Source organism: Halictus rubicundus, unplaced genomic scaffold, assembly GCF_050948215.1.
Source record: "Halictus rubicundus isolate RS-2024b unplaced genomic scaffold, iyHalRubi1_principal scaffold0077, whole genome shotgun sequence".
Taxonomy (NCBI): domain Eukaryota; kingdom Metazoa; phylum Arthropoda; class Insecta; order Hymenoptera; family Halictidae; genus Halictus; species Halictus rubicundus.
Window position 1 is genome coordinate 377039 of NW_027488618.1, and position 14385 is coordinate 391423.

The window sequence follows — 14385 nt, forward strand, 5'->3', positions numbered from 1 at the left end:
ATCCTATCCTCTATCCTATCCTATCGTCTATCCTATCCTATCCTCTAACCTATCCTATCCTATCCTCTATCCTATCCTATCCTCTATCCTATCCTATCCTCTATCCTATCCTTTCTTCTATAATATCCTATCCTCTATCCTATCAAATCCCCTATCCTATCCTCTATCCTATCCTATCCTCTATCCTATCCTATCCTCTATCCTATCCTATCTTCTATCCTATCCTATCCTCTATCCTATCCTTTCCTCTATCCTATCCTATCCTCTATCCTATCCTATCGTCTATCCTATCCTCGATCCTATCCTACCCTCTATCCTATCCTATCTTCTATCCGTTCCTATCTGTTGGGAAGCGAGTAAATTTAGTTCCAATGAGCGGTGTGAGAACCACTGTACGAGTTGAGCGCCACTGAACGGTGCCTGCGCGGCGTGCGATACGTAGATGCGTGTTAGTTGGATTTCGGCGCTCTCTCAAGTAAACACGAGGTGTTCGACAAATGTAACCTTTATATATTCACTACATTATTCATTATTATACTCCACATTACAACATTTAAATACAGTGTTAGATCTCTTCCTGCACACCACCTAATCATCCAATAAGATCCAACATTCAACATGGTAGCAGAGGTCCGTGGTTGGCTGATTATACTGGTGATTGCAACAAATTCGGAAGAGTTCTAGAAGGTTATGGGAACACGTGGAGCTGGAATAGTAGACGAATCTAAAACTAAAGACGAAGTAAGAAAACGGTTTGTAAAGTGTGTACAAAAGGTTATAAAGTTAAATAAAGTGGTAAAAGTGCTCAAAGAAACTGAACAGGAAAACATAAAAGTTTTGGAAGAAAGTAAATGGGAAAATAGACAAGTCAACATGGCGGATGAATTCAAGATGACGCTACCTATTTTCGATGGAAAAGATTACAGCACGTGGAAGAAGAGAATTGTGATTTTTCTAAGAATGAAAAAATGTGAAACAGTGATACAACGCGAGAGAGCTGCAACGGAGAATGAAGCCACGTGGAACGAGAAAGATCTAAAGGCAATGAATTACATTTATAGTGCCTTGTCAAACAGACAAATGGAATTAGTCAATGACGAAAATACCAGCTGTGAAATAATCAAGAAATTAGACAAGCTGTACCTACGTGAGTCAACCGCATTACAAATCTGTGTAAGAAATAAACTGGAACGGTTAAAATTAAAAGACTTTACTGAAACAAGTGAATTCTACAGTGAATTTGAAAAATTGACAATTGAGCTGAAAAATGCCGGTGCTACGGTAAATGAACCAGAAAAGTTAAATTATCTTCTGAGAACGCTACCAAGTTCCTTAAGCCATATTGGTGATTTAGTTGATGTGTTGCCCGAGCAAGAAAGAACTGTTGACTATGTTATAAATAAAATAAAGTTATACGAAGAACGTGAAAGGGATGAAAATCAAAGTTCAAAAATTAAAAGTGGCAACTCAAATGTATTTCGAAGTGAAGTAAAAAAGGACAGAACGTGTTACAAATGCGGTAAGCCTGGACATTATCAATATGAGTGTACGAGCCAGAACAACGGTGGAAACTTCTGGAGAGGTTCGAGAGGAGGAAGACAGCAGCAAGCGCCAGGAGGCGCGAGATACCAGCACCAACAGCGGGGAAGAGTCAGCTATAGCAGAGGCAGCAGCGCGTACCAAGGTACAGGTCATCGAGGACGAGGCTGTCAACAACGGCGAGACCGTCAGATCGCAGATCAAGACACGATGACATTCTTGACCGAGACAGAGGGTAGAGTAAGCTACAGTAGCGAGGTAAATAATTGCGAAAATAAATTAGAATGGGTATTAGATAGCGGATGTTCGGACCACATTATAAACAACGATAAATATTTTGTAAAATTAAGCAATTTAGACAATCCGATAAATGTTAAAGTGGGAGATGGCCGAACATTAAAAGCGACTAAAGTAGGAGACGTTAAAACAAAATTTATAACGAATTTTAACGAAAAGGAAATAATATTAAAAGATGTATTCTTCGTTAAAGAGATGGATAGAAATCTAATGAGTTTTGGTAAAATAGCAGAGAAAGCGAAAATAGTTTCAGTTGGAAATAATTCAAAGATTTACGCGGGAAATAAATTGATAGGAGTCGCGAACAAAGCAAATAATGTGTACAAGATAAACACAGTAGTCGAGAGTAAACAGAGTTATATCGCTGAAGATATAAATAACGGCATGACTTTGAAAGAGAAATTCCATAGGATTCTTGGACATGTAAACTTTGGGTATTTGAATATTCTGAGTAAAAATAATTTAGTCGAAGGCTTACCGAGTAATTTAGAGAATGAATATCTGAGATGCGGTACATGTATACAAAATAAAATGACTAACACTACTTTCGAAAATAATAGATATAGAGCGAAGGAGATAGGAGAAATTATACATGCAGATGTAAACGGACCGCATAGCACAGTAGGGTGTATGGGAGAAAGATACTTTTTAGTCTTGATTGATGATTTTAGTAAAGCTGGAAAAGTTTACACAATGAAAAATAAAAATGAAGTATGCCATTGGATTATAACTTATGTTAACTTAATAGAAAATTTAACAGAGAAAAAAATTAAACGGTTTAGATGCGATAACGGTAAAGAATTTTTGAATAAAGACATTTACGAATTTGCGAAGGGAAAAGGAATTTTCATTGAACCATGTCCTCCGTATGTTCACGAATTGAACGGAACTGCTGAACGATATAATAGGTCAATAATGGAAACAGCAAGATGTTTACTAGCAGACGCGAGAATACACAATAGATTTTGGCCAGAAGTAGTTAAAACAGCAGCATACTTAAAAAACAGAACGTTAGCAAATACCTTGGAAAAAAAGACTCCATATGAAATTATGATGGGAAGGAAGCCCGATATTAAAAATTTGAAACTGTACGGGAGTAGAGTTTTTGTTAAAGTTCCGGAGATAAAAAGAAAAAACAAATGGGATAGAAAAGCCGATTTAGGAATTTTAGTCGGTTATGAAGATGTAGGCTATAGGATTCTCATAAATAATAAAATTGTTGTAGCCAAACATGTAGATATTATCGATGAAAACGTAAAGTTAGTTGGGTTCAAAGGTAACGATGAAATTACTGATAATAGTTTAAATGGAAGTGAGATAGATCAACAAAGCATAATTGATGAAAATGATAGTATTGAAAATGATGGTAGGGAAAATAATGGAAACAATGTAAATATTCAACCCAATACAAGTATTCAAAAGTTAGAACCAGTAAGAAGGTCAGAAAGAAAGAAAAATCCTGTAAAGCGATATGGAGATCCAGTAACAAATTGTATTTACGTAAATTATGTAAGCGTAGATAGTCCGGAAAATTACAACGAGGCTATAAACAGTAATGATAGTGAAAATTGGCGAGATGCGATGAACAAAGAGATTGAATGTTTAAAAAGAAATGATACGTGGAAATTAGTTGAGAAACCAAAAGATAAAAAAATATTAGATTTAAAATGGGTGTATACAAAAAAGGCTGAGAATCAGTTTAAGGCTAGAATTGTAGTAAGAGGGTTTCAACAAAGAGAAATACTTGAAGACATTTATTCGCCAGTAGCAAGGACACAAACATTAAAAATTCTGTTAAATTACTGTGTGCAAAACGATTTAGAAATAGACCAAATGGATGTAGAAGCCGCATTCCTTAACGGGAAAATAAAGTCGGAAGTGTATGTGAAACAACCTCAAGGTTATGACGATAACACAGGGAGAGTGTGTAAGCTCGAAAAATCATTGTACGGACTACGCGAAAGTCCACGCGCATGGTATGAGTGCTTGGATAAATTTTTGTTAGATTTAGGATTTGAGAAGAGTAAGATTGATTATTGTTTATACATTATAAAAATTAATGATAAAAAAGTTTACTTAATTATTTTTGTTGATGATTTACTAATTTGTGGTCAAAGTAGAAAATTAATGGAATATATTAAAAGGAAATTAGCAGTAAAATTTCGAATGAAAGACATGGGCCAAATAAGAACGTATCTAGGCATAAATATTAACTATGAGTATAAAAATAAAAGTATGACGCTAGATCAGGAAAGTTATATTAAATCATTGGCAACAAAATATGAAATCAAAGATGCAAAATTATATGCGACGCCAATGGAGCAAAATTTAAAATGTGAACCCGCACTATCAGCATCAAGTGACTTAAAGTATAGAAATTTAATCGGTGCACTTTTATATATAAGTTCGAGTACTAGACCGGATATTTGTTATTGTGTTAACTATCTAAGCAGATTCCAAAATTGCCATGACCAAAGTCATTATAAATACGCTTTAAGAATATTAAAATATTTATATTACACCAAAGAATTAAAGTTAAAATTTGAGAAAAATCTGAACGCAGATATATTAGATTGTTGTGTAGATGCTGATTGGGCGGGAGATATAGTTGATAGAAAATCCACGACTGGATATGTAATAAGAATGTATGGTAATAGTATTTTCTGGAAATCAAAGAAACAAGATATTGTAACAAAATCATCCACAGAAGCAGAGTATGTTGCGTTGTCTGTATGCGTGAGTGAGGTTAAATTAATTAAAGAATTATTAAAGGATTTTGAAATAAAGATTAATGAGCCGATACAAATTTATGAGGATAACGCAGGTGCAATCAGTATAAGTAAATTTGGAAATTTAACAAAGAAATCTAAGTACATAGAAACGCACTATCATTTTGTAAATGAAAATTATTTAAATAGAGAGATTAATGTAATAAAAATAGATTCAGAGGAAAATCCTGCAGATATCTTTACTAAGTCATTAGGACGTACTAAGTTTGAAAAGTTCAGAGAAGAATTAAAGATTTGTTAAATAAAAAAACTAAATTTAAGGAGGCGTGTTGGGAAGCGAGTAAATTTAGTTCCAATGAGCGGTGTGAGAACCACTGTACGAGTTGAGCGCCACTGAACGGTGCCTGCGCGGCGTGCGATACGTAGATGCGTGTTAGTTGGATTTCGGCGCTCTCTCAAGTAAACACGAGGTGTTCGACAAATGTAACCTTTATATATTCACTACATTATTCATTATTATACTCCACATTACAACATTTAAATACAGTGTTAGATCTCTTCCTGCACACCACCTAATCATCCAATAAGATCCAACATTCAACACTATCAACTATCCTATCAAATCCCCTATCCTATCCTCTATCATATCCTATCCTGTATCCTATCCAATCCTCTATCCTATCCTATCATCTATCCTCAATCCTATCCTTTCCTGTATCCTATCCAATCCTCTATCCTATCCTATCCTCTATCCTATCCTGTCCTCTATCCTATCCTATCCTCTGTCCTATCCTATCCTCTATCCTATCCTATCGTGTATCCTACCCTCTATCCTATCAAATCCCCTATCCTATCCTCTGTCCTATCCTATCCTCTATCCAATCGTATCCTCTATCCTATCCTATCCTCTATCCTATCCTCTATCCTATCCTATCTTCTATCCTATCCTATCCTCTATCCTATCCTTTCCTCAATCCTATCCTATCCTCTATCCTATCCTATCGTCTATCCTATCCTATCCTCTATCCTATCCTATCCTCTATCCTATCCTATCCTCTATCCTATCCTATCTTCTATCCTATCCTATCCTCTATCCTATCAAATCCCTATCCTATCCTCTATCCTATCCTATCGTCTATCCTTTCCTCTATCCTATCCTATCCTCTATCCTATCCTATCGTCTATCCTATCCTATCCTCTATCCTATCCTATCCTCTATCCTATCCAATCCTCTATCCTATCCTATCATCAATCCTCAATCCTATCCTTTCCTGTATCCTATCCAATCCTCTATCGTATCCTGTCATCTATCCTATCCTATCCTCTATCCCATCCTATCCTCTATCCTATCCTATCGTCTATCCTATCCTCGATCCTATCCTATCCTCTATCCTATCCTTTCTTCTATCCGTTCCTATCAACTATCCTATCAAATCCCCTATCCTATCCTCTATCATATCCTATCCTGTATCCTATCCAATCCTCTATCCTATCCGATCATCTATCCTCAATCCTATCCTTTCCTGTATCCTATCCAATCCTCTATCCTATCCTATCCTCTATCCTGTCCTGTCCTCTATCCTATCCTATCCTCTATCCTATCCTATCCTCTATCCTATCCTATCTTCTATCCTATCATATCCTCTATCGTATCAAATCCCCTATCCTATCCTCTATCCTATCCTATCCTATCCTCTATCCTATCCTATCCTCTATCCTATCCTATCTTCTATCCTATCCTATCCTCTATCCTATCAAATCCCCTATCCTATCCTCTATCCTATCCTCTATCCTATCCTATCGTCTATCCTATCCTCTATCCAATCCTATCCTCTATCCTATCCTATCCTCTATCCTATTAAATCCTCTATCCTATCCTCTCCTCTATCCTATCCAATCCTCTTTCCTATCATATCCTCTATCCTATCCTATCCTCTATCCTATCCTATCGTCAATCCTGTCCTATCCTCTATCCTATCCTATCCTCTGTCCTAGCCTACCCTCTATCCTATCCGATCCAATCCCCTATCCTATCCTCTATCCAATCCTATCCTCATTCCTATCCTTCCCTGTATCCTATCCTATCATCTATCCGCAATCCTATCCTTTCCTGTATCCTATCCAGTCCTCAATCCTATCCTATCCTCTATCGTATCCTCTCGTCTATCCCATCCTATCCTCTATCCTATCCTATCCTCTATCCTATCCTATCCTCTATCCTATCCTATCTTCAATCCTATCCTATCCTCTATCCTATCAAATCCCCTATCCTATCCTCTATCCTATCCTCTATCCTATCCTATTGTCTATCCTATCCTCTATCCAATCCGATCCAATCCCCTATCCTATCCTCTATCCAATCCTATCCTCATTCCTATCCTTCCCTGTATCCTATCCTATCCTCTATCCTCTATCCTATCGTGTATCCTATCCTCTATCCTATCCTATCCACTATCCTATCAAATCCTCTATCCTATCCTCTCCTCTATCCTATCTAATCCTCTATCCTATCCTATCCTCTATCCTATCCTATCCTCTATCCTATCCTCTATCATATCCTATCCTCTATCATATCCTATCTTCTATCCTATCCTATCCTCTATCCTATCAAATCCCCTATCCTATCCTCTATCATATCCTATCCTGTATCCTATCCAATCCTCTATCCTATCCTATCATCAATCCTCTATCCTATCCAATCCTCTATCCTAGCCTATCCTCTACCCTATCATATCCTCTATCCTGTAATATCCACTATCCTATCCTATCCTCTATACAATCCTCTATCCTATCCTATCCTCTATTCTATCCTATCCTCTATCCTATCCTATCCTCTATCCTATCCTATCCTCTATCGTATCAAATCCCCTATCCTATCCTCTATCCTATCCTATCCTATCCTATCCTCTATCCTATCCTTTCTTCTATCCTATCCTATCCTCTATCCTATCCTATCCTCTATCCTATCCTATCTTCTATCCTATCCTATCCTCTATCCTATCAAATCCCCTATCCTATCCTCTATCCTATCCTATCCTCTATCCTATCCTATCTTCTATCCTATCCTATCCTCTATCCTATCCTTTCATCTATCCCATCCAATCCTCTTTCCTATCCTATCGTCTATCCTATCCTCGATCCTATCCTATCCTCTATCCTATCCTATCTTCTATCCGTTCCTATCTTCTATCCTATCAAATCCCATATCGTATCCTCTATCATATCCTATCCTATATCCTATCCAATCCTCTATCCTAGCCTATCCTCTATCCTATCCTGTCCAATCCCCTATCCTATGCTCTATCCTATCCTACCCTCTATAATATCGTATACTCTATCATATCCTATCCTCTATCCTATAATATCATCTATCCGTTACTCTTCTCTATCCTAACCTATTCTCTATCATATCCTCTATCCTATCCTATTCTCTATCCTATCCTATCCTCTATCCTATCCTATCCTCTATCCTATCCTATCCTCTATCCTATCCTATCCTCTATCCTATCCTATCCTCTATCCTATCCTATCCTCTATCCTATCCTATCTTCTATCCTTTCCTATCCTCTATCCTATCAAATCCCCTATCCTATCCTATCCTCTATCCTATCCTATCCTCTATCCTATCCTATCCTCTATCCTATCCTATCCTCTATCCTATCCTATCCTCTATCCTATCCTATCCTCTATCCTATCCTATCCTCTATCCTATCCTATCGTCTATCCTATCCTCTATCCTATCCTATCCTCTATCCTATCCTCTATCCTAGCCTACCCTCTATCCTATCCGATCCAATCCCCTATCCTATCCTCTATCCAATCCTATCCTCATTCCTATCCTTCCCTGTATCCTATCCAGTCCTCTGTCCTATCCTATCCTCTATCCTATCCAGTCCTCTATCCTATCCTATCCTCTACCCTATCCTATCGTCTATCCTATCCTGTATCCTATCCTATCCTCTATCCTATCAAATCCCCTATCCTATCCTCTATCCTATCCTATCCTCTATCCAATCCTCTATCCTATACTATCCTCTATCCTATCCTATCCTCTAACCTATCCTATCCTCTATCCTATCCTATCGTCTATCCTGTATTATCCTCTATCCTATCCTATCGTCTATCCTGTATTATCCTCTATCCTATCCTATCCTCTATCCTAGCCTATCCTCTATCCTATCCTATCCAATCCCCTATCCTATCCTCTATCCAATCCTATCCTCTATCCTATCCTATCCTCTATCCTATCAAATCCTCTATCCTATCCTCTCCTCTATCCTATCCAATCCTCTATCCTATCGTATCCTCTATCCTATCCTATCCTCTATCCTATCCTATCGTCAATCCTGTCCTATCCTCTATCCTATCCTATCCTCTATCCTATCCTTTATCCTAGCCTATCCTCTATCCTATCCAATCCAATCCCCTATCCTATCCTCTATCCAATCCTATCCTCATTCCTATCCTTCCCTGTATCCTATCCTATCCTCTATCCTCTATCCTATCGTGTATCCTATCTTCTATCCTATCCTATCCACTATCCTATCAAATCCTCTATCCTATCCTATCGTCAATCCTGTCCTATCCTCTATCCTATCATCTATCCTAGCCTATCCTCTATCCTACCCAATCCAATCCCCTATCCTATCCTCTATCCAATCCTATCCTCAATCCTATCCTTTCCTCTATCCTATCCTATCCTCTATCCTATCCTATCCTCTATCCTATCAAATCCTCTATCCTATCCTCTCCTCTATCCTATCCAATCCTCTATCCTATCGTATCCTCTATCCTATCCTATCCTCTATCCTATCCTATCGTCAATCCTGTCCTATCCTCTATCCTATCCTATCCTCTATCCTATCCTTTATCCTAGCCTATCCTCTATCCTATCCAATCCAATCCCCTATCCTATCCTCTATCCAATCCTATCCTCATTCCTATCCTTCCCTGTATCCTATCCTATCCTGTATCCTCTACCCTATCATATCCTCTATCCTATTCTATCCTCTATCCTATCCTATCGTCTATCCTATCCTCCATCCTATCCTATCGTCTATCCTATCCTCTATCCTATCCTGTCCTCTATCCTATCCTCTCCTGTATCCTATCCTATCCTATCGTCAATCCTGTCCTATCCTCTATCCTATCCTATCCTCTATCCTATCCTTTATCCTAGCCTATCCTCTATCCTATCCAATCCAATCCCCTATCCTATCCTCTATCCAATCCTATCCTCAATCCTATCCTTTCCTGTATCCTATCCTATCCTCTATCCTCTAGCCTATCCAATCCTCTGTCCTATCCTATCCTCTATCCTATCCTATCGTGTATCCTATCCTCTATCCTATCAAATCCCCTATCCTATCCTCTATCCTATCCTATCCTCTATCCTATCCTATCCTCTATCCTATCCTATCCTCTATCCTATCCTATCCTCTATCCTATCCTATCCTCTATCCTATCCTATCGTCTATCCTATCCTCTATCCTATCCTATCCCCTATCCAATCCTATCCTCAATCCTATCCTTTCCTGTATCCTATCCTCTATCCTCTATCCTATCCTATTCTCTACCCTATCATATCCTCTATCCTATAATATCCTCTATCCTACCCTATCCTCTATCCTATCATATCCTCTATCCTACCCTATCCTCTATCCTATCCTATCCTCTATCCTATCCTTTCCTCTATCCTATCCTATCCTCTATCCTATCATATCCTCTATCCTACCCTATCCTCTATCCTATCCTATCCTCTATCCTGTCCTATCCAATCCCCTATCCTATCCTCTATCCAATCCTATCCTCAATCCTATCCTTTCCTGTATCCTATCCTATCATCTATCCTCTATCCTATCCAATCGTCTGTCCTATCCTATCCTCTATCCTATCCTATCGTGTATCCTATTCTCTATCCTATCAAATCCCCTATCCTATCCTCTGTCCTATCCTATCCTCTATCCTATCCTATCCTCTATAATATCCTATCGTCTATCCTATCCTCTATCCTATCCTATCTTCCATCCTATCCTATCCTCTATCCTATCAAATCCCCTATCCTATCAAATCCTCTATCCTATCCTATCCTCTATCCTATCCCATCTTCTATCCTATCCTATCCTCTATCCTATCAAATCCCCTATCCTATCCTCTGTCCTATCCTATCCTCTATCCTATCCTATCCTCTATCCTATCAAATCCCCTATCCTATCAAATCCCCTATCCTATCCTCTATCCTATCCTATCCTCTATCCTATCCTATCCTCTATCCTATCCTATCGTCTATCCTATCCTCTATCCTATCCTATGCTCTATCCTATCCTATCCCCTATCATATCCTATCCTCTATCCTATCCTATCCTCTATCCTATCCTATCCTCTATCCTATCAAATCCTCTATCCTATCCTCTCCTCTATCCTATCCAATCCTCTATCCTATCGTATCCTCTATCCTATCCTATCCTCTATCCTATCCTATCGTCAATCCTGTCCTATCCTCTATCCTATCCTATCCTCTATCCTATCCTTTATCCTAGCCTATCCTCTATCCTATCCAATCCAATCCCCTATCCTATCCTCTATCCAATCCTATCCTCATTCCTATCCTTCCCTGTATCCTATCCTATCCTCTATCCTCTATCCTATCGTGTATCCTATCTTCTATCCTATCCTATCCACTATCCTATCAAATCCTCTATCCTATCCTATCGTCAATCCTGTCCTATCCTCTATCCTATCATCTATCCTAGCCTATCCTCTATCCTACCCAATCCAATCCCCTATCCTATCCTCTATCCAATCCTATCCTCAATCCTATCCTTTCCTGTATCCTATCCTATCTTCTATTCTATCCTATCCTCTATCCAATCCTATCCTCAATCCTATCCTTTCCTGTATCCTATCCTCTATCCAATCCTATTCTCTACCCTATCATATCCTCTATCCTATAATATCCTCTATCCTATCCTATCCTCTATCCTATCATATCCTCTATCCTACCCTATCCTCTATCCTATCCTTTCCTCTATCCTAGCCTATCCTCTATCCTATCCAATCCAATCCCCTGTCCTATCCTCTATCCAATCCTATCCTTTCCTGTATCCTATCCTATCCTCTATCCTCTATCCTATCCAATCCTCTGTCCTATCCTATCCTCTATCCTATCCTATCGTGTATCCTATCCCCTATCCTATCCTCTGTCCTATCCTATCCTCTATCCTATCCTATCGTGTATCCTATCCTCTATCCTATCAAATTCCCTATCCTATCCTGTGTCCTATCCTATCCTCTATCCTATCCTATCCTCTATCCTATCCAATCCTCTATCCTATCCTATCGTCTATCCTATCCTATCCTCTATCCTATCCTATCCTCTATCCTATCCTATCCTCTATCCTATCCTATCTTCTATCCTATTTTTTTTTTTTTTTTCCGAGGAGGTAATCTCGTTACGGATACCCGAACCCCCCCCCCGGGGGGGGGGGGGGTGGTCCGGGTTATGTGGGACGCCTCGGCTGGTTGGTGCAACGCCGAGTATACCCACTAACTCCTCCCCGTCCGTCCCTAGACTCCTGGGTGCACCCGTGCTCTGCGCGCGCATGTCAATCCGGTGTGCCCCCGCCTTAGATCCTATCTTCTATCCTATCCTATCCTCTATCCTATCAAATCCCCTATCCTATCCTCTATCCTATCCTATCGTCTATCCTATCCTCTATCCAATCCTATCCTCTATCCTATCCTATCCTCTATCCTATCAAATCCTCTATCCTATCCACTCCTCTATCCTATCCAATCCTCTATCCTATCATATCCTCTATCCTATCCTATCCTCTATCCTATCCTATCGTCAATCCTGTCCTATCCTCTATCCTATCCTATCCTCAATCCTATCCTCTATCCTAGACTACCCTCTATCCTATCCGATCCAATCCCCTATCCTATCCTCTATCCAATCCTATCCTCATTCCTATCCTTCCCTGTATCCTATCCTATCCTCTATCCTCTATCCTATCCAATCCTCTGTCCTATACTATCTTGTATCCTATCCTATCGTGTATCCTATCCTCTATCCTATCCTATCCTCTATCCTATCAAATCCTCTATCCTATCCTCTCCTCTATCCTATCCAATCCTCTATCCTATCCTATCGTCTATCCTGTATTATCCTCTATCCTATCCTATCCTCTATCCTATCCTCTATCCTAGCCTATCCTGTATCCTATCCTATCCAATCCCCTATCCTATCCTCAATCCTATCCTTTCCTGTATCCTATCCTATCCTCTATCCTCTATCCTATCCAATCCTTTGTCCTATCCTATCCTCTATCCTATCGAATCCCCTATCCTATCCTCTGTCCTATCCTATCCTCTATCCTATCCTATCCTCTGTCCTATCCTATCCTCTATCCTATCAAATCCCCTATCCTATCCTCTGTCCTATCATATCCTCTAATCCTATCCTATCCTCTATCCTATCCTATCGTCTATCCTATCCTCTATCCTATCCTATCCCCTATCCAATCCTATCCTCAATCCTATCCTTATCTGTATCCTATCCTATCCTGTATCCTCTACCCTATCATATCCTCTATCCTATTCTATCCTCTATCCTATCCTATCGTCTATCCTATCCTCTATCCTATCCTATCGTCTATCCTATCCTATCATATCCTCTATCCTATCCTATCCTCTATCCTATCCTATCGTCTATCCTATCCTCTATCCTATCCTATCGTCTATCCTATCCTCTATCCTATCCTATCCTCTATCCTATAATCTCCTGTATCCTATCCTATCCTCTATCCTATCCTATCCTCTATCCTATCCTATCCTCTATCCTATCGTATCCTCTATCCTATCCTATCGTCTATCCTATCCTCTATCCTATCCTATCCTCTATCCTATCAAATCCCCTATCCTATCCTCTATCCTATCCTATCCTCTATCCTATCCTCTATCCTATCGAATCCCCTATCCTATCCTCTGTCCTATCCTATCCTCTATCCTATCCTATCCTCTGTCCTATCCTATCCTCTATCCTATCAAATCCCCTATCCTATCCTCTGTCCTGTCATATCCTCTAATCCTATCCTATCCTCTATCCTATCCTATCGTCTATCCTATCCTCTATCCTATCCTATCCCCTATCCAATCCTATCCTCAATCCTATCCTTATCTGTATCCTATCCTATCCTGTATCCTCTACCCTATCATATCCTCTATCCTATTCTATCCTCTATCCTATCCTATCGTCTATCCTATCCTCTATCCTATCCTATCGTCTATCCTATCCTATCCTATCCTCTATCCTATCAAATCCCCTATCCTATCAAATCCTCTATCCTATCAAATCCCCTATCCTATCAAATCCTCTATCCTATCCTCTATCCTATCCTATCCCCTATCCAATCCTATCCTCAATCCTATCCTTATCTGTATCCTATCCTATCCTGTATCCTCTACCCTATCATATCCTCTATCCTATTCTATCCTCTATCCTATCCTATCGTCTATCCTATCCTCTATCCTATCCTATCGTCTATCCTATCCTCTATCCTATCCTATCCTCTATCCTATCCTCTCCTGTATCCTATCCTATCCTCTATCCTATCCTATCCTCTATCCTATCCTATCCTCTATCCTATCGTATCCTCTATCCTATCCTATCGTCAATCCTGTCTTATCCTCTATCCTATCCTATCCTCTATCCTATCCTTTATCCTAGCCTATCCTCTATCCTATCCAATCCAATCCCCTATCCTATCCTCTATCCAATCCTATCCTCAATCCTATCCTTTCCTGTATCCTATCCTATCCT